Raw genomic sequence first — 27,039 nt, forward strand, 5'->3', positions numbered from 1 at the left:
CCATCCTGTCTTCGCCTGAGTTATCCCTGAAGTTTGCAGGTATCATCTCTCTCTCTCTTTCTCTGCCTGTTTCTCTCTCCCTCTCTCTATTCCAAAACTACTTTCAGTTCTTCCTTATGCTCCAAATCATCCTGTACACATGCTTCCTATCATTGTCTAGAGGCCTAGTGCATGAATTACCCATGGGTGGGGTCCAGTTGGCCTGCCCTGGGGCCAGCCTGGCCATAGGGAGGGGCCACAGGAGGTTGGCCGGCTAGCCTACCCCTGGTCAGGTTTGGAGAGAGAGACAATAGGGGGTGGGGCTGGCTGGGGGAGGGGCCGTGAGCCGATTAGGGTTAGGGGTGTTGATTGGGGGAGAGGGGCCATGGGAGGTTGGCCAGCCAGCCCCACCCCCAATCAGGGTGGGAGGAGCCTAATCAGGGGCAGGGTTGGCTTAGGGGAGGGGCTGTGAGAGGTTGACTGGCTGGCTCCACCCCTGATTGGGCCTGTTGGCTGGTCACAGTGGGTGTAATAGTGACCGGTCATTCTGGTAATTCCAGTCATTTCAGTGTTCAGGTCGCTGACTTTTTATATATGTAGATTTATAAATGCAATTTAAAAATAGTTTTACTGATGTAAAATTGACATACAATAAACTGCACATACTAACATTACAAAATTTGATACATTTTGGCTTCTGTATAGACCTTTAAAACCATCAATGCAATCAAGATAATCTACATAATAAACACTGACCTGATCTAGCTTCATCCTTTTTTTACTCTTACTATTTTGAAAGTATTATCAACAAACAGTTTAAAAAAATACTAGAGAGGTTCTCTGTGTCCATCATCCTGATTTTCCTAATGATAACATAAAACTATAGTAAATTTTCAAAACCAGGAAGTTGATATTGGCAGAATGCTATGAACTACATTGCAAGCCTAATTTGATATTACACAGAAGTCACCAGAATTCCAGCCTGTGAGACTCACGTAGATTCATTTTTTTTCTTATAAGCTTCACGTGAATGGAAATTTACATAAAGGCAATAAAATAGTCTGACTAAACAGTTTTATCTTGGTGTCTCTTGTTAGGGCTTCTGCTCTTGACTCAACCCTACTATCAGATGACTGTTGGCAAGAGATGAAAACAGGTGAAAAGATTTTTAGAGAGTAATGGCAATCCCTCATTCTCCTTCTAGTGAAGAATCATGTAAAAAATAAAATATAAAGAGGTAAGAAAACTACAAAAGGAAACGAAGAGAGGAATTTATCTAGATAATAGTGGATTTAAGGGCAGGCCCAGTGAGAGAAAAAGTGAGAACTACTTTGCAGATTGGATGTAGGGAAGTGTTCAATGGAAACCTCCAGAACCACCATCAGATAAATGAAATTGGAGAGACATGGGAAGGTGATTTGAGAAATGTTACTTCTAGTAATCAGTTAAATAATCTTCTCCATAATTATTCAAGAGGTATTAAAAAAAGATAGAAACTCTTTTCTAATTACTCATGGTTTCACATCTGTGCATCAATGAAAGCAATTCAGTAGGAAATCTTGACCATGTGGAATGCTAGAATTCTTTAGGTATCACTGAATTCACCCATCACAAAAACCAAGTTCATCCCATTTCCAACATCACTGCCAAAGTATACATCCTTCTATGATCCCATTCCTGGTGGAAATCATTAACATCTGCCCAGTTCTGGAGAGAGAAACTTTATCTTAATCCTTGCCTCTTCTTTTAGAGCACAATTATCTATTTAATCATTGTGTCCTATATATTCCATTTCTTTTATTTTTCTAATATATTCACATTGGCACGCTATTGCCCCTGTATCCTGATTTAGGTTGCTGGCCTCTCTGGCCTTAGCACAGCTTCTGAATGCTCATATTCCCCTACTTTATCTACTAGTATCCAGTCCTTTACATTGATGCTAATATGATCTTTCTAGAATACATATCCGATGATAATATTCTATGCTCCCAAGACTTCAATGCTTTCTTGCTCCTTGGAAGGAGTCCAAAGTCCTCTCTTACCTCAGTATTTCCCACTTCAGACTTTTAACTCCCTGACACACCAAACATTTACTCTCTTCAACTGTGACAGGCTCCCTCCAGCCTATGAGATTCTGTCCTCTATTTGAAAGACATATTTTCACTTCTCTCCACACTATTCCTGCCTCACCTGGGCTTGTTCCTCCTCATCTTCAAGGTTCCCACTCAGGGTTCACATCATTTAGGAAGCCATCCATGTTCCCTTTCTTAAGTTTCATCAAGTGCCTCTTCTCTGGATTCTGATGGCTCCCCTATTCCCATGTGTGGGGATTAATTGGCATATACTGTTATGCCAATGCTTATTTGTCTTTACCAAACTGAAAGCTATGTAAGAACACAAACCATAACAAAAATTGAGGCCTCAAAGGTGCAATGTAATAAGCATGCAGATTCCATGTAGGAGACTAGTGGTGGGCAGCCTCTGCAGTGATGTTGTCCTCCCACGTAGTAGTTACAAGAGACGAGACTTGCAGTTGATATCTAGGAGGAACTATACTTTAGGTGACAGTTCTTTCATTCTTTTCCTTTCCCAAATGCTGGGACTTTCTGAAAGATAGAGGATTAATACATCCCTCTATATCCAGGAGTCATGCAGGCACCTGGGAACAGACTAAACAGGTAGATCTGAAAAGAGTTCGGGGTCTGCAGACTCTGGTACACCCCAGAGAGGGCAAGCATTTCCCAAGCCTGGGCAGGGGAGGGTGAGAGGACTGACAGAGGTGCTCAGGTATCAAGCATCAGGGGCTCAGTAGGAAGCAGACTGAACAGATGGTGGCAGCAAATAAAAGGATTTATCTGTTTCATTTCAAGGATTCTCTGGAAGTAAGCAGAGTAACGTAATGAATTAAAGAAGAAATAAACAAATCGCAGGAGAAAAGCAGGTTATTATAGATTACACTCTGTGTTAAGTCTACAGGAAAATGAAAATAGATAAAGGCTGAAAAAATAATAAATCCAGAAAAGAAAGATGAAGGAGAAATTGAAGGTGGTCATAAAGGATATGCAACCATGGAAGATGAGCTCAAATAAGAGAGCAATTAGACTTCAGAAAGAAGTTGCCATCTCTTCCCTTTTGTATTTGAGGTGATTAAACAGGAACTTCCACCTTAGATTTTGCCTTTTCTCTTCCCTCTCACTCACTCACTACACACACACACACAGAGAGAGAGAGAGAGAGAGAGAGAGAGAGAGAGAGAGAGAGAGAGAGACCATGTATTTCTTATTTAGCATTGTCAAAAACAGCATAAAACCTAAACCTCATAGAAACAAACAAACAAAAAACTGGGGCTGACTCAATAACATTTGTTGAAGTAAAATTAAACCTCACATGTTCTACATTTCTATGCAATTGTAAATATGCTGAATGTTAAGTAAATGTATATCTTTCATTCTCCTGCTACCATAAGATTGGGTGAGACTGTGATTTTCATATATTAACTTGTCAGTGTGCTTCAGAACATAAAACTGCTGGACTCACTATTATATGTTGAAAACATATGATATGTTATTTGGACAAATCTGTCTTTAGTGTTGGCACATTTTCTCCATGAACTCATTATTAGGAACATAAGAATTATTGCACCTCTACAAACAATATTCTTAAATAATTTTTAAGAATACAGGTTTTTTTGTTCAGTGATGTTATACTTGGCAGCTCTAGGTGTCTGTTATTCTGAGATCCATATTTTTACTGAGAGAACAAATGGACTGTACTAATTATAATGTAATTTTATAAGTGGTGTCATGCTTCACTCTAGCAGACAATTACAGTATCAGGTGCCTATTAAATAAATGATATTGCCCAAATGGACTTTACATTTTAGAATTGTGAAAACAATGTCAGTATTTTCACATGTCAAGTATATATTTTCGCCATATTTTGACCTCATGTACCACTGCATTGGGTTTTTCTTATTCTTGAATGTAGCTTCCTGAAACTTCAGATGCTAAGTTATTTGCTTTTCTTTATGTTATATATGGGAAAATAATTATGAAGTAGAATGATGACAATCATTGCCTTTACCAATCTTCTGGAAAAAGGAAATATAAATTGAACGCATAATACCAGGAAAGAAGACATCTCTTGATGACTGATTTCAGTTTAAGTATAATGCACATATACATACACATATAAATTGGGTTTAACTAACATTCACAATTGAATTTCACAGACTTCACATCACTGCTTAAAAGGCATCGAGATCACAAAACAGAACATTACCATCATACCATAAGATCCATCTCCCCATGGTTTGTCCTAGTCACTAAGCCCCCTCCCCCAACGTTAATCACTCCCTTGACTTTAAACGCAATAGGTTAATTTTGCTTGTTTTTGAACTTTACATAAATGCAATCATATGGTATGTACTCTTTTGTCTCCATGTTTTATTACACTTAATGTTATGTTAATGAGACATCCAAATTGTTGGATGTGCTTGTAGATTATTGTCATTGCTGTGCAGTATTCCACTATTTGCATATAGTATACTTTATTTTTACATTCTACTGTTGTTAGACATTTGGGAAGTTTCTAAGTTTTTGCAATTATAAGAAATTCTATTATATAGACATATATGTATTTCTGCTAGATGTATAACCCCAATGAAATTTCTGGGGCATAGGATACAATATATTTAATCTTAGTTATACAGTCAAACACTTTCCAAAGAGGTCTTACCAAATGCTCCACTAAAAGCAGTGTAAGAGAGTTCTGGTTTCTCCAAATTCTTGCTAACACTGGTTATTACATTATTATTACTATTATCATTGTTATTATCATCATTTAAACTTCAGCCATACTTCAGAGTGTTGTATAATAGGGGTACTTTATTGTCCTAATTTGCATTTCTCTAATGACCAATAAAGTTAATAAAGGTTCCTTTTATATGTTTGCTGGCCATTTAAGTATTTTTTTCTAAGACATGTCTATTCAGGTCTTATGTCCATTTTTTATTAGCTTTAATTTCCTTTTCATATAGATTTGTAGAAACTCTTTATCATTTTTTAGATTTATGTATTGCAAATGTCGTTTTTCCACCCTTTAGAGTTCCTTTTTTTTAAAAAAACTCTTAATGGTTTATGTTTATAAACATTATTTATTTAATTTGAAAATAGACCAATGCATTACATTTTTAGCATTATGATTGGCATAAATAGCAATTTCTATATGCCTTCCCTTACAATAAAATATTCTGAAAGCTATCTTCATAAAGTAATAAGTATCTGGAGTCCAAGACCTATTTTGTTCCCTGGATTCTTATATATGGCATTACCATAGGTGAGAGAGTTAATATCTCCTTGCCCCTATTTCCTCATTATAGAATAGAGACAAAGAAAATAATAATATATTTTTCCTGGACTGGATGTCGAAATAAAATAAGATAGATGATGGTAAAATTTCTTTGCAAGCTGCAAAGCACAACACAAGTAAAAGATAATAATAAAGAGAACTATGTGATTTTCCTATCATAGGCACAATAGCTTTAATGTGCCCAAACTTATGCCATGACAATGCTCATCTCACAGAAATAATAAACAAATTAATAAATTAGGATACTTTATCAGTCCATAGATATTCTAATGTTAATAATTTGAAAGAAATCCCTTTATTCATCAGATCAATTTAATGTTTTAAATTTCATAGTATTCTATGGTTCTCATTTGGGAACCACCACTTTAAACCATGTGTCCCAGAGCACATCAATTCACACATGGACTGTCGCCATGTGTATTATGAAAAATTCCAACATGAAGTATTGTCATTTTACAGAGTTATATTTTTCAAATATTTTAATATATAACATTTATGAATCCATAAGATATGTGTTAATTATTTGTACATTCAATGAACATTTATTGGGAATCTAATTAATATTAGTCAGCATAGGCTGAATGATGTTTCATAAAAAAAATAACATCTCTAACCTTTTACTAGTTTAAAACATCTAAGTTACTTTTTCCTCATGCTGTATATCCATCTCAAGTGAGTTCCTGTCTCTGACCCATGTTTTTCTCATTCTGAATTCAAGCTGAAGGATCAGTCTATAACTAAGAAATTAAGGGAATTCACATCACATAGGCTAAATTTACTCAGTGTAATGCTAGAAAGCAAGATCAAAAGCTAAGAGAATCCTGACTGGTTTTTCTCAGTGGTTAGGACTATGGCCTGCAGATCAAAGGGTATTGGATTCAATTCCCATTCTCTTCAGATGATCCATATAAGACATACAGAAGCCTTTTTGTTCATAAACCATTGACTATAACTAGTAACATGGCCCCACCCAAGCAAAAGAGAGCCATGACATGCACACTTACAATATGGCTTTAAGGTAAAGAGCTGGAATATCTGACTAGAAAAAAGTAATGATAATTTGTACTATGCTGTAGATACATTCAGGTTTCTTGATAACACAAACATAAAAATTACATATCCTGTGTCTTTATAGTGATAAACAAAAATTACACTCCACCACTGAAATGTCTGTAATAATAGTGCAGTGGTTACACAAAGAAAAGCATGATAAATTCTTCTTTGATGAGTGTGGAAAGATTTTAGAAAGAGGGATATAATTGATATGTGCCTTAAAACATAAGAGTTCATCAGGAAAAATAAAATTAGATGGATAATTGTTTCAGGCATAAGAAACAACGTGTACAAATCCTCAGAAGTATTTATCTTCAAGAAGGAAGGTGAGATTTAGCATAGCAGCATCATGGCATAAAAAAAATGGTAAGAAAGGAAGCCTGAAAGATAGAAAGGGAAGAGGTCATGGAAGGATTTGATTGCCAAAAGACTGAGCATAGACTTTATGTTTATAAAAAGCATATGACTTTTTAGGAGAGAAACATTACCAAGATTTGTTTCACAAGAAAATTTTTGGTCCGAGGGGGAGAATTGATTGGCAGCATGAAAGTGTAATCAGGGACTCCAGTTACAGAGAATAAAATTATATTAGTTTACATATATTAAAAAGAAAAAGGGTATACAATATATCAAGCAGTGCTTGGGCTTTGGTCAGAATTGAAGAAATTAATGAAAATAGGGCACATATATGAAACAATGGATTTTAAAACATTGGAAATCAGACAAAAATCACTGATTCCTGACTAACAGGAAAATAACAAGGTGAGTGCCTAATTTTATATTTGGAAAGAGTATTTTCATAGTATTTATGAAAATTAGGTGAAGCATTAATCGTCAGGTAACAGATAGTATTCTGAATAAATTCCTATCAAGAGAAGGATGAAAAGGGGATTAATGAAGAAAGATAAGAGAGCCTTAAAGGTGCAACAAAAAGCAGAGATTAAAATAAGTACAAGCCTAAAGATAAAAGATGCAGGAAATTCTCAGGACATTAAAGGAAGTACAGGTGAAAGAATGATAAAACAAAACAAAACAAAATAAATTTCTAAGAAAATTGAGGAAGTTATGAGTACACAAAGATAATTTCTTGATTTAAGGATAAGAAGTAAAGGGTATTAACATTGCATAGGCTAAATTTACTCAGTGTAATTTTAGAAAGCAAGATCAAAAGCTAAGAAAATCTTGGCTGGTTTAGCTCAGTGGTTAGGACTATGGCCTGCAGACCAAAGGGTATCGGATGCAATTCCTGGTTAAGGGCACGTACTTCGGTTGAAGGTTCACCAGCCCTAGTATGGACATGTATGGGAAGCAACCAATTAATGTTTCTTTCTCTCTCTCCTCCTCATTCTCCCTCCCTCCCACTCTCTCTCCAGAAATCAATGGGAAAAGTATCCTTGAGTGAGGATTAAAAAAAAAAATAAATAGCAAGAGGGAAGAATGAACATCTACATACAACTTGTATAATAAATACAACACATAGCACACATTTATATAACAGAAATGTAGCTCATTTAATTGGCAAATATGATTACTCAGGAGATGAGGTATCATATTGTACACCCAAGTTAAATAATAATACATTAAATATATTAAAATTAAAATAAATTAAATAAAAACTTGATTTAGGAAGAGTTTCATTTGGAAAATTAATTATACTGTAGCCCTAGCCAGTTTGGCTCATGAATAAAGTGTTGGCCCACAGACTGAAGGGTCTAAGGGACCCAAGTTCAATTCCAGCCAAGTGCATGTGCAGGAGGCAACCAATGTTGTTTCTCTCTCTGTGTCACTCCCCCTCCCTTCCACTCTCTCTAAAAATCAATGGAAAAATATCCGTGGGTGAGGATTAACAAACAGAAAAATTATAAAGTGTATAGTAACAGAATCACTTATGAAGTAGTCAACCTAAAAATATTTTTCTCTTGCCCTTTAGTTTGTTATTTGATTAAATTTAGGTAGTAGCCTAGGTGAGACAATGGCTGAAGAAGCTCATCAAGCAATGTCAATCTTTTGTATTAAGTTCTTTCTTTTTTTCTTTTTTCTTTATTGATTAAAGTATTACATATGTGTCCTTATCCCCATATTTTCACCCCCCTGCACTCATGCCCTCACCCCCCTAGTGTCTGTGTCTATTGGTTATGCTTATATGCATGCATAAAAGTCCTTTGGCTGGTCTCTCCCTCTTATCCCTCCCCTCCCCTGCCTTCCCTCTGAGTTTTTATAGTCTGATCGATGCTTCTCTGTCTTTCGATCTGTTTTTGTTCATCAGTTTATGTTTTTCATTATAGTCCACAAATGAGTGAGATTTTATGATATTTCTCTTTCTCTGAATGACTTATTTTGCTTAGCATAATGCTCTCCAGTTCCATCCATGCTGTTGCAAATGGTAAGAATTCCTTCTTTTTTACCGCAGTGTAGTATTCTATTGTGTAGATGTACCACTGTTTTTTAATCTACTCATCTGCTGATGGGCACTTAGGCTGTTTCCAAATCTTAGCTATGGTAAATTGTGCTGCTATGAACATAGGGGTGCATATATCCTTTCTGATTGGTGTTTCTAGTTTCTTGGGATATATTCCTAGAAGTGGGATCACTGGGTCAAATGGGAGTTCCATTTTTAATTTTTTTTGAGGAAACTCCACACTGTCTTCCACAGTGGCTGCACCAGTCTGCATTCCCACCAGCAGTGCACAAGAGTTCCTTTTTCTCCGCATCCTCACCAGCACTTGTCATTTGTTGATTTGTTGATGATATCCATTCTGACAAGTGTGAAATGGTACCTCATTGTCATTTGATTTGCATATCTTGGATGATTAGAGACTTTGAGCATGTTTTCATATGTCTCTTGGCCTTCGTATGTATTAAGTTCTTTACTAAGGATTTCATGAGCTTAAAGGTTAGAACTGAGAAACAGATTCAATAGTTACAGGTTACAAAAATTAATATAATAAGTCAATTGTGTTTCTGTATACTAACAATGACCTATATGAAAAATATATTAAGAAAACTATCCCATTTACAATATCAAAAAAGTAAAATAACTAGAAATACTTTAACCAAGGAGGTAAAAGATGTATATACATAAAACTATAAGACATTGATAAAAAATTGAAGACAAATTAATTGAAAGATAGCACATAATCATAGATTGGAAGAATTAGTATTATTAATGTGTTCATACTACACAAAGGAATCTACAGATTTAATGAAATACCAGTCGAAATTCCAGTGACATTTTCCACAAAACTGAACAAACCTAAAATTTGTGGGAACCATAAAAGATCCTGAATAGTTAAAGCATTTTGAGAAAGGAAAAAAAAGGCTGGAGGCATAACACTTTCTGATTTCAAACTATATTTCAACGCTATAGAAATTTAAAAAGTATGGCATTGGCATAAAAACAGACACATTGATTAATAGAACAGAATTAGAGAGGCTGGAAATAAACAAATGTTTATATAGATAACTAATTTTTGACAAAGGCACTAAGAGTACACAGTGGGGGAAGGATAGTTTCTTTAATGCTATTGGTAAAACTGGACAGCATTGTGCAAAAGAAAAAAATGTATTTCTATCTTACACAATACACATAAAATTCAACTGAAAATGGTCTAAAGACTTAAACATAATCCCAAACCATAAAACTCTAAAATAACACTTAAAGGGTAACTTTTTAACATTGGTCTTGGTAATGAATTGTTTCATTTCACACCAAAAGCAAAGGAAACAAAAGCAAAACATACAAAGAAAACTAAATAAGTGGTTCTACAGCAAACCAAAAAGCTTTTGCACAGCAAAGAAAACAATCAACAAAATGAAAAGGCACCCTGTGGAATGGGTGAAAAGCTTTGCACACCATATATCTGATAAAGGGTTAATATCCAAAATATATAAGTTATGTGTTCACCTCAATAGCAAAAATAAATTAATAACCCAATTTAACAATTGGGTAATAACCTGAATAGAATAGACTTTTTTTCTCCCAAAGAAGACATACAAATGGTCAATAGGTATACAAAATGATGCTCAACATCACTAATCATCAAGAAAATAAAAAATCGACAACTAGAGAGAAACCAAGATGGCGGCATAGGTAAACACCGGAGTTTGCTGCCTCGCACAACCACTTCAAAAATACAACTAAAAGACGGAACGGACATCATCCAGAACCACAGGAAGGCTGGCTGAGTGGAAATTCTACAACTAGAAGGAAAGAGAAAAGCATACCGAGACTCAGAGGAGGTGCAGTGCGGAAAATACAAAGGTGCGGAGGTGAGCGCAGAGTGGGCTGGCAGCTGAGGGCGCGGTTGTCATTTTCAATCGGGAGGGAGTCTCAGGCTCTGAGCTCCAGTTCTGGGTGAATCTTTGGGGACCCAGACTCATGTGGGAGAAGCGGGACTGTCTGGCAGCAGTCGGAACTCGAGGGCAGCTTTCTCTCAGAGGTGCTTGCAGCGATTACTGGGACACTGAGAAGCAGAGCCTCTGAGGGCAGGGCTGAGAGCAGCCATAACTGCTCGCTCTGCCCTGTGGATCCCGTGGGACCCACCCCACCCCGCCCAAGGCCTGCACGGAGGCTTTTGCTGGGTAGCCTCAGGCAAAGGCTAAATTAGCACCTCCCTAGAGATCCAGGAGCGAGTGCCCCCAGTGGTCAGAGTGGTACCATCCAGTTTGCAGCTCCTTGGACCTTTAAAGGACACACTCAGGGGGCAGACCCATTGAGCACCAAAGCCCCATTGAAGCAAGTCTTGCCCCGGAGGGGTGTCTCCAGCACAGAAGTTCTCCCACTGCAGACACAGCTGATTCTCATAGCCAATTGGCCAGGAGGTCATTCCCTTCCAGTGTTAACTACAAAAATCAAGACTTAACTACAACAAGACTGTGCACAAAGATCACAAAGGAGTGCACCAAGAGTGTCCTCCTCAGGTAATTGGGGAGGCTGAACCACTGGGTCCTAGAGGACACTTAGCACAGAAAACCACTTTATCAACACAGGGAAGCATAAAAAATGCAGAGACAAAGAAACAGGACACAAATGACTGAAATGGAGGAAAGCAAACTACTGAATACAGAGTTCAAAAGCACACTTTTAAGGTTTTTGAAGAACTTTCTAGAAGCCGCTGAAAAATTTAGTAAGACCCTTGAAAAGACTGGTGAGACCGCCGATAAATGTAGTGAGATCCTCAAGAAATCTAGTCAGACCCTCGATGTTACGATAAAGGACCAACTGGAAATTAAGCATACACTGACTGAAATAGAGGATATTACACAGACTCCCAACAACAGACTAGAGGATCGCAAGAATCAAGGCAACGATTTGAAATATGAAGAAGCAAAAAATACCTAACTGGAAAAGCAAAATGAAAAAAGGATCCAAAAATATGAAGATAGTGTAAGGAGCCTCTGGGACAGCTTCAAGTGTACCAACATCAGAATTATAGGGGTGCCAGAAGTGAGAGAGAGCAAGATATTGAAAACCTATTTGAAGAAATAATGACAGAAACTTCCCCTACCTGGTGAAAGAAATAGACTTACAAGTCAAGGAAGTGCAGAGAACTCCAAACAAAAGGAATCCAAAGAGGACCACACCAAGACATATCATAATTAAAATGCTAAGAGCAAAAGACAAAGAGAGAATCTTAAAAGCAGCAAGAGAAAGAAAGTCAGTTACCTACAAGCGAGTACCCATACGACTGTCAGCTGATTTCTCAACAGAAACTTTGCAGGCCATAAGGGAGTGGCAAGAAATATTCAAAGTGATGAATGCCAAGAACCTACAACCAAGATTACTTTATCCAGCAAAGCTATCATTCAGAACTGAAGGTCAGATAAAGAGCTTCACAGATAAGGAAAAGCTAAAGGAGTTCATCACCACCAAAACAGTATTATATGAAATGCTGAAAGGTATCCTTTAAGAAAAGGAAGAAGAAGAAAAAGGTAAAGATACAAATTATGAACAACAAATACACATCTATCCACAAGTGAATCTAAAAATCAAGTGAATAAATAATCTGATGAACAGAATGAACTAGTGATTATAATAGAATCAGGGGCATAGAAAGGGAATGGACTGACTATTCTTGGGGGGGAAAGGGGTGTGGGGTATGCAGGAAGAGACTGGACAAAAATCGTGCACCTATGGATGAGGACAGTGGGTGGGGAGTGAGGGTGGAGGGTGGGGTGGGAACTGGGTGGAGGGGACTTATGGGGGGGAAAAAAGAGGAACAAATGTAATAATCTGAACAATAAAGATTTAATTAAAAAAAATAAAAGAAAAGATCAAAACTATAAAATATCATCTCCCACCTGCTAAAGATACCAATGATCAAAATGACAAGAGATAACTAGTGTTGGTGAGGATGTGGAGGAAAAGGAATCCATGTACACTATTAGTGGGAAAGTAAATTGGTACAGCCATTTTGGGAAATAGTATAGCATTTCCTAAAATAATAAAGAACGGTCTTCCAGTCAAAATGGGGGAGTAGGTACATCCTCTACTCACCCTATCCATCAACTACATTGAAATTACAACTAAAGTACAGAACAACCATTATTAAGACCTACATGAAATCTAGCTGAACAGAAGTCCTACAGTTAAGGATATAAAGAAGTAGCCACGATGAGACTAGGCCACGACGAGACTAGTAGGGTAGGAGGGTCAGAGATGTGGAATGGGTTGGTCCCTCATCCCCATATAGCGGTTAAACATCAAGAGGGATATATTGCTGTGGAGGACAGGCTAATCCAGCCGTGGGCAAACTATGGCCCGTGGGCCAGATCCGGCCCGTTTGAAATGAATAAAACTATTGAAAAAAAAGACCATACCCTTTTATGTAATGATGTTTACTTTGAATTTATATTAGTTCACACAAACACTCCATCCATGCTTTTGTTCCGGCCCTCCGGTCCAGTTTAAGAACCCATTGTGGCCCTCAAGTCAAAAAGTTTGCCCGCCCCTGGGCTAATCAGTCTAGGGTTGCAATGCCTGGAAGAGAAATCCCCATAGTTTCTGCCTGTGGAAACCAGCAAGGCTGGTGCCTTAGTGACACAGAGGACTTGTAGAGTTCCAGGTTTTCCTCGTAAAGGGTCTGCTTGGATTTACTCAGACTCACTTGCTCTGAGCTCCAGCCCTGGGGCAGCAACTCGAAAGGCACCAGGAACATACTGAGAGGAACAGAATTGTCCAGGGAGGGCTGGAAAGTCAGCTTTTTCCAAGACAGAACTGCTGGCAGAGGTCACTGTTCCCTTTCTGAGCCCTTCCACACTGAACAAACAGATGGGTGCCATATCTGTCTCCATCAACTTGGCTAACACTGTTGGCCCCACCCTGATACTTTCCTGAAACCTGGCCCCACCCAGCCTGCAGGCCCATCCAAGCTGTTTCCATTGACTTTTCCATATAAACAGACTGTCTGGCTCATGCTGTGGACTTTCCTAAAATCTCTTAAACAGACAGCATCTGTCTCAGTGCCTTGTACTTCTTGCTAAGTGGCCCCAGGCTCAGCACCAGCATCAGCTGGCCTTGGTGTCAGAATTAGCCTTTCCCAGGCACCTCTAACCCCCCAATAAGTAATAGCCATCTGTGGATCACATTGTAACGAATGCTGGGTGGCCCTTGGCAGAACAATTAGGCAGCAGCTAAACATGGTCTGCACCTCCTGGGAGGCCCCAGAGCCAGCATTCCCAACGGACAGCTCCAGACCATGAGGAAACACTACCCAACTGTATCTACAAGTGATGCAACCAACGGGCAAACTCAGGGGAGAGCAGAGCCCCACTGAAGTGAATCCTGCTTTGTGGAATCAGGCCTGCACAGCGGGTCCTCCATGCTAGTCATGGCCAGTCTACACGGCTAATCAGGCTGGGAGTAAATCCCTCCCATTGATGTACCAATAGCAATCAAGGCTCAAATACAATAGGAGGTGCACCCAGCTGACACAGAGGGGCACAACTAGAGTGCCCAGCTTGAGTGACTGGGGAGGCTGTACAACTGGTCCTTTAGGACACCTATTACATAAGGTCACTTTACAAAAACCAGGAGACATGGCAGCTCTACCTAATACATAGAAACAAACACAGGGAAGCAACAAAAATGAAGAGACAAATAAATATGTCTGAAATGAAAGAAAAAACTCCAGAAAAAAACAACAACTAAACACAATGGAGATAAGCAATCCACCAGATTCAGAATTCAAAACACTGGTTATATGATCTCAGGGAGAATTTCACCAAAGAGATAGGAAACATAAAACTGGAGATTAAAAAAAAAACATAAAAAAGAAACAGTCATAAATGAAGAATACACGATCTAAAATAAAGAATACTTACAGGGTATCAATAGTAGAGTAGACAAAGCAGTTGAAAACCTATTTGGAAAGAATAATGATGGAAAACTTCCCTAACTTAATAAATAAAGTAGACATGCAAGTTCAGGAAGCACAGAGTCCCAAACAAGATGTACCCAAAGAGGCCCACATCAACACATATTATAATTAAAATGCCCAAAGTTGAGACAAATAAAGAATCTTAAAGATATTTATATACCTACATGGAGCTCCCTGTAGACTATCAGCTGATTTCTCAATAGAAAATTTGTAGGTCAGAGGGATTATCATGAAATATTCAAAGCGATAAAAAGCAAGCAAAGCCTTTTTTTTTTTTTTTTTTAGAATTGAAGGATTGATAGCCCTGGCTGCTGTAGCTCAGTTGATTGGGCATTGTCCCAGGCACCAAAAGGTTGCTGGTTTGATTCCTTGTTAGGACACATATTTGAGTTATAGACTCAACCCCCAATGGGGCATTCAGGAGGCAGCCAATCAATATTTCACTCTCACATGGATGTTTCTCTCTCTCTCCCTCTCCCTTCCTCTGTCTCTAAAAAGCAATAAAAATATTTAATTAATAAATAAATATAAAATTGAAGGACAGATAAAAAGCTTCCCAGACAAGAAAAAGCTAAATGAGTCCATCACCACCATACCAGTATTATAAGAATTGTTAAAGGATATTCTTTAAGAAGAATAAGAAAAAAAGATTAAGAAATGTGGATAATAAAATGGCAATAAAATAATATGTACCAAAAATTAGTTAAAATGGAAATGGATTAAATGTTTCAGTCAAAAGAGATACAGTAGTTGAATCAATAACAAAACAAGACCCTTCCATATGCTGTTCACAAGAGACTCACTTCATTAGAAAGACACACTAACACTGAATGTAAAAGGAGAGAAAATGATATTTCATGAAGATGGAAATGGAAAAAAAGCTGTGGTAGCAATACTTTTACCAGATAAAATAGATTTTAAATAAAGGCTCCATAACAAGAGACAAACATGGACCCAGCAATTCCACTCTGGCTAATTATTTAAAGAACCCCAAAACTGTAAATCAGAAAGGCATACACATCCGTATGTTCATTGTAGCATTATTTACAATTGCCAAGATATGGAAGGGACCTAATTGTCCATCAATAGATGAATTGATAAAGAAATGGTGTATATATACAATGGAATATGAACCAGCCTTAAAAGAGAATGAAATCTTGCCATCAGCAACATGGATGGTCCTAGAGCTATAGTTCTCAACCTTCCTAATGCCGCGACCCTTTAATACAGTTTTTTATGTTGTGGTGACCCCCAATTTCATTGTTACAAATTGAACATGATTAAAGCATAGTGATTAATCACAGAAACAATAAGTAATTATATATGTGTTTTCCGATGGTCTTAGGCAACCCCTGTGAAAGGGTCGTTCGACCCCCAAAGGGGTCGTGACCCATAGGTTGAGAACTGCTGTCCTAGAGGATATTGTGCTGAGTGGAATAAGACACAGAGAGAAAGACAAATGCCAGATGAATGAAAAACAAAAGGCAAAATAAACAAATAAGGGGAACGGAAACAGACTCATAGATTCAGAGAACATTTTGATAGTTGCCAGGTGGGAGAGGGGTGGAGAATAGGTGAAAGTTGAAGGGATTAAAAAGTACAAATTGGTAGTTACAGAACATTCATGGGGATGTAATGTATGTACAGGATAAGGATTATAGTCAATAATATTGTAATAAGTATTTATGGTATCAAATAGGTGCTAGATTTATTGGGGTGATCACTTTGTTAGTTATGTAAATGTTTAACCACAGGCTTGTACACCTGAAATTACTATAATGTGGTACGTCAACAGAAATTGAAAAATTAAAAACAATATTTCAAACACATAAAATAAAAATGTCAAAAATATAAAAATAGAACTTGTATGTGACCTAGAAATCCCACTTCTAGGTATATATCCAAAGGAAACAAAATCACTATCTCAAAGAGGTATCTGTACTTCCATGTTCACAGCAGCGTTATTCACAATAGCCAAGTCATTGAAACAATCTATGTGTCCATGGATAGATGAATGGATAAAGAAAAAGTTGTAGATATATAGAATAAAATATTATTCAGCCTTAGAAATGAAAACTCTGTCATTTGCAACAATGTGGCTGAAGCTTCATGGTATTATGCTACTAAAATAGCCAGACAAAGACAAAATATATAGCATCACCTATATGTGGAATCTTAAAAAAAAAAAAAAAGTGGAACTCTTTAAAACAGAGAGTAGAATTATGGTTGCTGGGGCCCAGTGGGCAGGGGAATGGGGAAGGTTAGTTACAGTGTAGAAGCTTTCAGTTATCTTATATAATAAAAGCCTAACATGTTAAGTGTCCAGTTGTCCATTCAACCAATTGAAGCATAATATGCTAATGATATGCTAAGGCCGCTCAACTGCTCACTATGACATGCACTGACCACCAGGGAGCAGATAGTCCGACCTTTAGGTTAGCTTGCTGTTGGGGTCGGGCCATTCCGGCCTGAGCGAGACAGGCCAGACACACCTTGGAGCCCTCCCAAGGTCCCTCCCCAGCTGGCCAACCTCCTGGATCCCTCCCTGGCCCTGATTGTGCACTGGTGGGGTCCTTCGGCCTGGCCTGTGCCCTCTTGCAATCCTGGACCCCTCGGGGGATGTCGGAGAGCCTGTTTTGGCCCGATCCTGCAGGCCAGACCAAGGGACCCCACTGTTGCATGATTTCGTGCACTGGGCCTCTAGTATATCATAAGCATTCTTACACCCACAAAGGTAACTATGGAAGGTAATGAATATATCCATGAACTTGATTGTGGGAATCATTTCACAATGTATACATATATCATGTTATCATGTTGTACACTTTAGATTTATGTATGCTTGTCAAAGGAAGTAAATAAAAGGGCTGAAGAAATGTAGAATGTCTGGAGAAGAGTGAACTATAGAGAAATGTAAGTTAGTTATAGTAGAACATAACACATCACTGTTATAGGGAAATATAATTTTTTGTCACTAAGATGTAAGTAATAAGTCTATTTGAGAATGTCACTTAAATATGGCGAAGAGGATTTTTAATATCAGTTTTGTTCATTAAAATAAATTAAGCCTCCCATTTTTATTGAAAACTTTAGCAGTTTAGCTGCTGAAAGAATAGATGACTCTGGGGAAGTAGTATAATTAGTTTTAATTTAGGATACTTGTGTGATTAGTCTTTGATTGAGTTTTCCTCTTTTCATTACATTTAGGAATAGAAGTGTTCGATTGCCTGCATTTTCTAAATAGTAGGTGTATTCTCAATCTTTTTCTTCAACCGTTAGCTGTCACTATTAATAATTTATGAAATAGAAAACACAACTGATTCAGATATCAGCCTTCCTCTTATATCATTGTCCTCTCATGTGTCCCAGTCATGGCAGGCAATTGGTTATTTTTCTGTTTGATATCAAGTAATATTGATTTGTTTCTTTATTTCATTATTCTAATGCTAGCCTCTACTATTGATTGGTGTCAGCAAAGTATTTGGATGTAGAAGGAGGAAAAAAGGAAGCTGACTATGAATAAATGTCCACCCAAGGTTTTCTGATGGGAAAATTACTAACAAAGGCAACAGCAAGAACAACAACAATAACTAACACTTGAACACTTATAATATGCCAGGTACTCTGCTAAACACTTTCCAATTAATAAAGACAAATTATAAAGCAAGTTTTATGCAATGCTGTAATTTACAGATCAGGATACTGAGAATCACAGGTGACTGATTTCAGACTTCACAGTTAAAAAGTTACAAAAGCAAGATTTGCCTCCAACTGAGTATACACTCTTAGAAACAACATACTACCTTTTTCACTTAATGAGATTCGGATTGAAAAACAAAAACACATTATCCTCATGCTCCAGCCCCCACATATGCAAATTGCTTGTAGATATTCCCATTATGAAACAATATTTGTCATAAAGAAGCATTCTCTGATAATGATCATTTTCTGTTCCATAAGATGTAGTAAAACTAATGATGAAAAACCAGTTTAAATATAGAGTAATTTTAAACTTCTGGAATTATAACTGGAATATTGCTCTCAGTAGGATTTTTATCTCAGTTCAGTTAACCTCCCTGAATCTTATTTTTGTTTATAAAATGGAAATATTATATATAAATATATATGTATATATGTACATATATATTTATATATCATTGTTGTAAAGATTCAGTGAGATAATGCATAAGAAATGATTTATAAAGTGACTAGAATACAACTGTTCTTTTCATCATCATCATTATCAATATACTATTTTTTCATTTAGAATTGTGTAAACCCATCTTTTCAGGCAAATAACTATTATATATGTTTGATGCACCAATGCAGGCTAATTATTAACAGGTTTCTCATTCTAAGCTAGTTTGATTACAGAGAGTGACTAAGAGATTTTTCTTGATCTAAATAAGTAGCAAAATGGAAAACACAACTGTAATATAGTTATTAGATTTTTAAGTACAATTTTAATATAAGATAGATATTGAAAATCACAAACATAATGAACTATTCTAAAGAGTTTCCTATTCCCTGAGGGAAGAAAATAAATATTGTTGTACTTTTGGGTTTATAGCCTTATTGATCAAACTAGAGCGACTGTATAGTGATTTTAATAACTCATTATCAAGCTCTTCATATTGGTAAACATCATGTTTAAAAAGATTGAATCAGTAAAATCAAAAGTGTTCTTAAAGTTTCCATAAGCCATTTCTGCACTGTGCTGAGTATATTAATTATACATGTCCATAGAAACAGAAACCAGTGGGGTGTGACCTACCTCTATCTAGCTGGTGGTTCTCAATTACAAAAACTTTCAAAATTGTTCAAATATTATGTTTTAATGTTTGGGTGTGCTTTGTGTTATTTGAACCATTGGAAGTATTATAGAAAATATAATTTGACTATGACTTTTAGTGTTTTGTGTTAGAATGTGCCCTCATGACATGTATTTGGTTGGAGGTCTTCAAGCCATGCATTTCATAAGCCAGGCACATGAGGGCACATGGCACTAAGCAATGGTGATCTTTTGTGGCAAGTTCTTTGACAAGAGAGATTGCATGAGCTGAAAGACTACATATGAAATTAAATATTGGAAATAAGATTATTTCTGCAGATAGAAAATTGCAGTACAAAGAAAAAAATCTGTTTTATTGATTAAAACTTATTGATATTTATCATCACTCTGTTGGATAGAAGGAACACATTTTCAGAGGTTTCATCTATACATATATTTATGTATTTTCAGATTGTTATAGCTTAGTATTAGACAGAAACCCTATGCCTTCCTGACATGCTGCTTAATTGGAAAAAAACCCCACCTAAATTCAGTTATTGGGTTCACAAATATGGTAGAAGAATTAATTAACACATTTTAATGATTCACTTACATTCTACCATTTCAAGCTGTCTAGTGTCAGAAATTTTGAATACAGTAAAAGTTCAATAAATATTTGTTGAATCAAAAACAATTAAATCACATTAACTTAAAATTATTTGGCACTTGATTTTTTTAAATGTTGAGCTATGACATTCACTTTCTAAAAATAAAAATAAGGGTGATATCCAAGTTATAATCTGTAAATTTTTATAAACATATTGGATGAGTGCTAGCAGCTTTTACATTAAAAATATTTAAATCATGAAAAAAGTGAAAAGATGTACACATACAAAAGAGATCCCTATGCATTTTGCTTCAAAAATATAGGCTTAGGGAGGAGCTATAAATAGTTTAATTATCAATTGGATATTTAAAATGTCACTTTCCCCAAGGGTAAAAATGTGGGTTATATTGCAATGGTTGTTTTTAGTTATTTTACAAAAGTGTTTAAGTGACTTTGCTTCTGACCTACAACTGAAAACAAATCTATTGCCTTCCATCAGTTGCATCTTCTATATCCAATAATTTCCACATCTATGAGAGAAAATGAGAATGAGAGACTTGAGGAGATAATCCTCACTGAGATCTATCATTTCCCTACAGAGATTCTAGGATGTTTCTTTAAATTTCAACAAGTCCTCTGATTTCAATAGCTTTTGTTCTAATGGGGGGAAAAGCATGCTTAGTTACAATTTAGTCCAAAGATAGTCAGTGTAATATCTTGCATTTGCTAGCACTGATCTATTGTAGTGATTGAAACTCTTTATCACTATATTCAAAAAAAGTTTATGACCCCATCCTGGCTTAATGTGAATAAGTTTTGATTAATCAGTTGTATCTATCCTGGGCAGCTATGCAAAGGGATACTAGCAGGCTATCCTTGGTCTTTTCTATGTACTGTACTCCTCAGAGAGACTATACTTTTCTTAGACAGGACAGAGACCTAAGTGAAACAAAGGTTAGAGAAATATTTGATAATACTATTTTGGATGCATCTTGAACTCCATAGATGCTGCATACATAGTGCACATGAAACTCAGCAATGATATTTTAACTCCACCCTTTACTAGATAAATGTCCTAGGCTAATTTACTTAAACAATATAATAATGATAGTAACTTGCTCCTGTGATGGTTATGAAGGCTTAATAATATAATACATGAACCATGATTAGCACATTATCTAACATGATAAGGTCTCAATAAATATTAGTAATTATAATTCTCATTATGCTGATTATATACCAATAATTTTTTTGTGTGGAAGATAAGTATTCTCATAATTCATTTATATATGCATTACTTCTAAAGAGTGTCCTAAAAAAAGATCCTAAATTGTCTTCCTTTTTCATGATTCTGTGATTTATATTAAGCTAATTGTTACAAAATGAGAATAAAATAATATTTTCATACATGTTTTTGTTAAAAAATAGTGCAATAGGTGACCTAACAAGTAACTGAATGTTGCTAAAATTATTAGAAGTAGAATTTCAATAAGTAGCTATCATTAAATGTTTATTGAATATCTTCAGTTAGCAAGTTGTTGTAACTGAAATAAGCATAAGATCACAGATGTTTACAAATGATCAACTTTTTATTTTATTTTAATATATTTTGAAGAAAGCCTGGATATAAGTATATAATTATGAACTTAAGACTGCCTGGTATTATTTAAAAATGTCTCTTTCTCTTTCTCAGCTTTTGGGAAGGTAGAAATATCGAATTAAGAAAGTGTAGAAGGCTAATTGGCAATAAAATTTGATTCTATTATAGGTGTGGATTTTATTGCAGCTTGCTTTTTCAAAGTACACATATCTTCTTTGTTGTGCACTGTTGGTGGGAGTGTAAATTGGTGCAGCCACTATGAAAAACTGTGTAGGGGTTCCTAAAAAAACTAACATGGGGACTATAGCAATCTCCCTTCTGGGTGGATACCCAAAGAACATAAAATCAGTATTTCAAAGAGATATCTACATTCTCACGTTTATCACAGCATTATTTACAACAGCCAAGTATGGAAACAATCTAAGTGTCTGTGGATGGTTTAATAGATGAACAAAATGTTTTACACACACACACACACACACACACACACACACACACAGATATTATTCAGCATTGAAAAGATCCTTCCATTTGCAACAACATGGATGAGCCTGGAAGAAATTATACTTATTGAAATAAGCTGACAAAGAAAGAAAAAACACACTACATGGTTTCACTTTTAGAATCTAAAAAAGTTAAATACGTAGAATCAGAGAGTAAAATGGTTATTACCAGGGGCAGGGAGGTGGAAGAAGAGATGTTGGTCAAAGGGTACAAAGTTGCACTTATTTAGGATCAATAAGTCTAGAGATATAACACACAGCATGATGACTACAGTTAATAAATCTATATTGAATACTGGAAATTTTCATGATGACGGTAGTTAATAAATTTATGTTGAATACTGAAAGTAGATTTCAGGTGTTTTTTATCACACAAAATGGTAACTGTGGGATGATATGATGATTAGCTGACTGTTGCAATCATTTTGCATTATATATATATATATATATATATATATATATATATATATATATATATAAAATATGTAAATAATATGTAAATTATATATATAATCATTGTTGTACACCTAAACAATATATACATTATTTGCTAAAAAATAAACTTGATTTCCTGCAAATAACATGGTTGAAGAGAGAATATAGATTTATATTCAGATCTAGGCATATCTAGTTACTATCTCTATGCTACCAGGCAAAACAATATTTTTTCATCTCCAATTTTCTTACATTTAATAGGATTTAATTGTATTTAGTATATAGGCTATTGTGAGGACTAAATAAAAAAAGAGTGTGCTTAGGACCTGACTCATATTAAGGATTAATTCATGAGATTCCTTCCTACTTTTCGTTGTATAAGTACTCCAATAATTGAAATAGAAATTGCTATTGCTCAACATATAGGGGAAAGGAGATATAGTTAGCTGTCCAATAATTAGTTTTATATACACAAAAGTTTTTTTAAAAGATCAGATAATGTCAGTAACCTGACAAAAACCTTTCAAATCTTATTAAAAAAGAGATAAAAATGTTTTACTATAGGTAACATGTCTATCCTCTAATAATTTATTAAAAATCATCACATTTTGTATCCTCTCTGTGGCAAACAGACATTGGGTGGCTCCATAATCTGCACATCCCCACCTTATATAATTGCCTGTCCTTCAGTGTCGGCCGGGTTGGTGACTTACTGCTAACCAATAGAATATGATTAAAAGGAGAGATGGTATATCACTCCTTTGGATATGTTATGATAAGTGAGGCTCAACTGTGCTAGCAGAATCACTCTGAAGTTGTTTGCTTGTTTTTGAATCTTTGGCTTTGAAGAAGCAAGCTGCAACAAATCCTACAGCTGCGAGAAAATTAATTCTGCCAACAACCTGAGTGAACTGTTCAGTAGGCTCTTCTCCAATCGAGCTTTCAGATAAGAACTTCATCTTAGTTCAAATCATTATTGCAGTCTCAAAGAGGATCCAGATAAGCATTTTGAGAGCTCCCAATTCATGGAACCTATGAGCTAATAAGTGTATATATTTTCAGTACAGTAAATTTATGATAATGTGTTATGTTACATAGAGAACTTCCTGTCTTTCAATCCTAAAACATTAAACTTGTGTACTCATCACATTTCTAATCCAACTACACTAAGTTCTATCATCCCAAACCAGCTAAGTCATTCTCTATACATAGTATACTGTCTTTTATTCATTGTCCTGGTATATTTAAAATTATTTGAAAACTTATTTATTAGGTGAACCCACCCCCAAGAGATGGTTATCTCTCTGTTTGTACTGAGTTCCACTATATCCATGGAACTTTGCTTGGAGGTGCCACACTCAATGTCATTCTTCTGAAAGTGTAGTTTATATCTACACAATTTCAATCAACTGGCTTGTACATAATTGACCTTTGTTGGAACCTTTTCCAGTGTAATTGTTTGGTTTATAATATCCATAATTATCCATATAACAAATTACTGTATATAAAGGCAAGATAAAATTGGCATTGATTAGCAGGACATCCTATATAATAAAAGGCTAACGTGCAAATTGACCTAACAGCAGAACAACCAGTTGCTATGCTGCACACTGATCATCAGGGGGCAGACGCTCAATGCAGGAGCTGCCCCCTGGTGGTCAGTGCGCTCTCACAGAAGCTGGGCTCATGGCTGAAAAGCACAGTGGCAGTGGTGGGAGCCTCTCCTGCCTCTGTGGCAGGCGGACATCCCCCCAGGGGTCTCAGTCTGTGAGAAGGCACAGCCAGGCTGAGGGATACCCCCAAGTGCACAAATGTCGTGCACCAGGCCTCTTGTCTAGTCATAAAACATGTAACAGTTTAGAATAAAATCTTCAAATATTAAAGATCACCCAATGCAGAGCTGCAGAGACTTCATAATTGTTCTTCTCTATAACAAATTTCCTGATGATCACATTTCTGAGACATACATTGTAAATAGATTTTCTCAAAGATCATGAGGTCAAAACTATATCCTATATACCAATACATAAAGCAGGCCTTGTTATGCACTCAAATCTTGATAAACTTGCTTCATTCATTTTGGGGGCATTTTAAAACTCTTTTAACTACAGAAAGAAAAAGGCATGTTCATAAACATAAACATGTACAACATAAACATGTAATTATATAAACATTTCATAATCAAGCAATCTAAGCATCTACCAGTTTATTTACAGCAACACAATGGTGAAGAGAGATCAACTTTTGTTTGGAGAGAAGACAAGCATGGAGCTAAATTGAATATTTAAAAAAATAAGCTATTTTTAAGCAATGCAAGCTTACCTTTTACCTTTCCTCAAATTGAATGGAATATACCCAAAGCTTTAAAACTGTACAACCAAATACCATCAATTCTGTTCTTTAAAATAGCTTTCACACCTAGTTTGCCAAAAATGCAAGATGTTCCTTTGATAGTATGTTTGCTATATCCCCACCACTTTAACACATATGATCATGGTAGAGAAGGTGAATTTTGGGATTAACAAATGAACAGTAAGTCAAACAATATTATGAAAGATTGACATACAGTTGTTTCAATGTATTTAATGCAGATATTTGCTATAAATATTAAATAAAAATCTGCTCTACAATATATTTTGAGGGCATGAATTTGCAGTCTGCCCTGGTCTCCACTGATTTTTCACTAGGACAAAGTTAATGTGCCTTACTAACCCTCAATCCCTTCCTTCATCTTTAAAATACAGAAACTAATTTTCTCTACCCCATAAGGTTGTTATGGGGACTAAATGATATAACATATTAAATGCTTAGCGCAATAAATGCTAGATACTACTATTAGCAGCATATAGCTAAACATCGCTTTCGTTTTAAAATCATGCACATTAAAAGAGAATACATTATATAAAATAAAAATTTTCATTTTGCCTAATTTCTAATGCAATATGTTACATTGCTTACCTGCAGAAAATAAGCCCCCAGGGCAAGAAATGCAGCTACAGATTTAATTCTGTGTCAATGTTACACAATTGTAAATACATCCACATTTTCCCCTGAAGAGAGGCAACATTTCCCCAGTGCAGAAAGCCTTTCCCTTACCTGCAAAACACTACTTCTCTGCCCCCATTATTCCTCTCGCTTCTAAAGATAAGTTTGTGGACTATGTGAGTTATTATGTGCTTTTCTTCTCTGAGTTACGCTGGCCTGAGGAGGTTTGAAAACCTTGGATAATATTAATATTAATGAAACAATCTGGGGCATAAGCAGCCCAGCGAACAAACGTGGTCTTCATGGGTTGTGCCACATCTCCTCATTAAACATGGAGAGTCTTCCTCTCACATTCAATTACAGATGCTTAAATAACATTTTTCCCTCCTGGCCATCCAAGGTTTTTAAGCAGTAAGGAGGGAAAATAAAAGTCATCTTTTGTTTTCAAATAGCATTCCATTCTCACTCTCAAAGACACAAAGTGCTGTCTACCAGCTGTGAGTGTGTAAGTGACTCACTGGTCAGGGAGGTACCACATGCCCTTTTGAGAAATGATGAATGATTTAAAATTCATGATCTGAGATAAAACTGGCTTCCTGGAGGTTTACTGAAGAGCTGTTATCTGTAACAGCTCATAGAGAGCCACATACTGCTGGTCATGCACTCCTTGAGCAGGCATATTTCCAGGTCTAGTCTACCCTTGGGTTTTATGTGTTAGTAACTCTTCTAGGAAGCAGGTATCTTTTATAAGTAGTAACGATGGCATTCATGAGACAGTATCCAGGGCTGTGTTTAGAAAGCAATTGTTTCAGTGACTTCACAAATTTTCTAAACTCTCATAAAATCTGGATAATTTATTCACTTTTCTCATCTGTTTTTGCCTTCCCCACCACAGTCCCCATGAAAGTTGTCCAGAGCCCTCTCCATTTACCTTATACACCCACAGGTACTGTTACTCACCCATCAAGGACATTGATCAACTTCCTTAATTGCGAATTCTTGACTTCTCTGGAGGAATAGGGAAGGAAAGGAAGATGCAAACACTTTTTTGAAAGCCTACTCTAATCTGGTGCGCAAAACAGCCTCGGCTGTTAGTATCATTTCCTCACCTATGGGTGAGAATATCTGGCCCAGAGAAAGCAAGTGGCTTGCTGAATATCATACACGTTTAGCTAATGATGAGTATGAATTCTAACCCAGGGTGTCTGATGCCAGTGTCCATGCTCCTTTGCAAGAAGCACACATCGTTTTTGCCGTGGCTAAGCATCTTTCTGTCTGTGTGATCTAGGCCTCCCTTATGTAGGGTCTACTTCCTCCAGTTTCAACAATCGCTAACTACATTTAAAACCCTTAACTAT

This window comes from Myotis myotis, unplaced genomic scaffold, assembly GCF_014108235.1.
Source record: "Myotis myotis isolate mMyoMyo1 unplaced genomic scaffold, mMyoMyo1.p scaffold_m19_p_7, whole genome shotgun sequence".
Lineage (NCBI taxonomy): Eukaryota > Metazoa > Chordata > Mammalia > Chiroptera > Vespertilionidae > Myotis > Myotis myotis.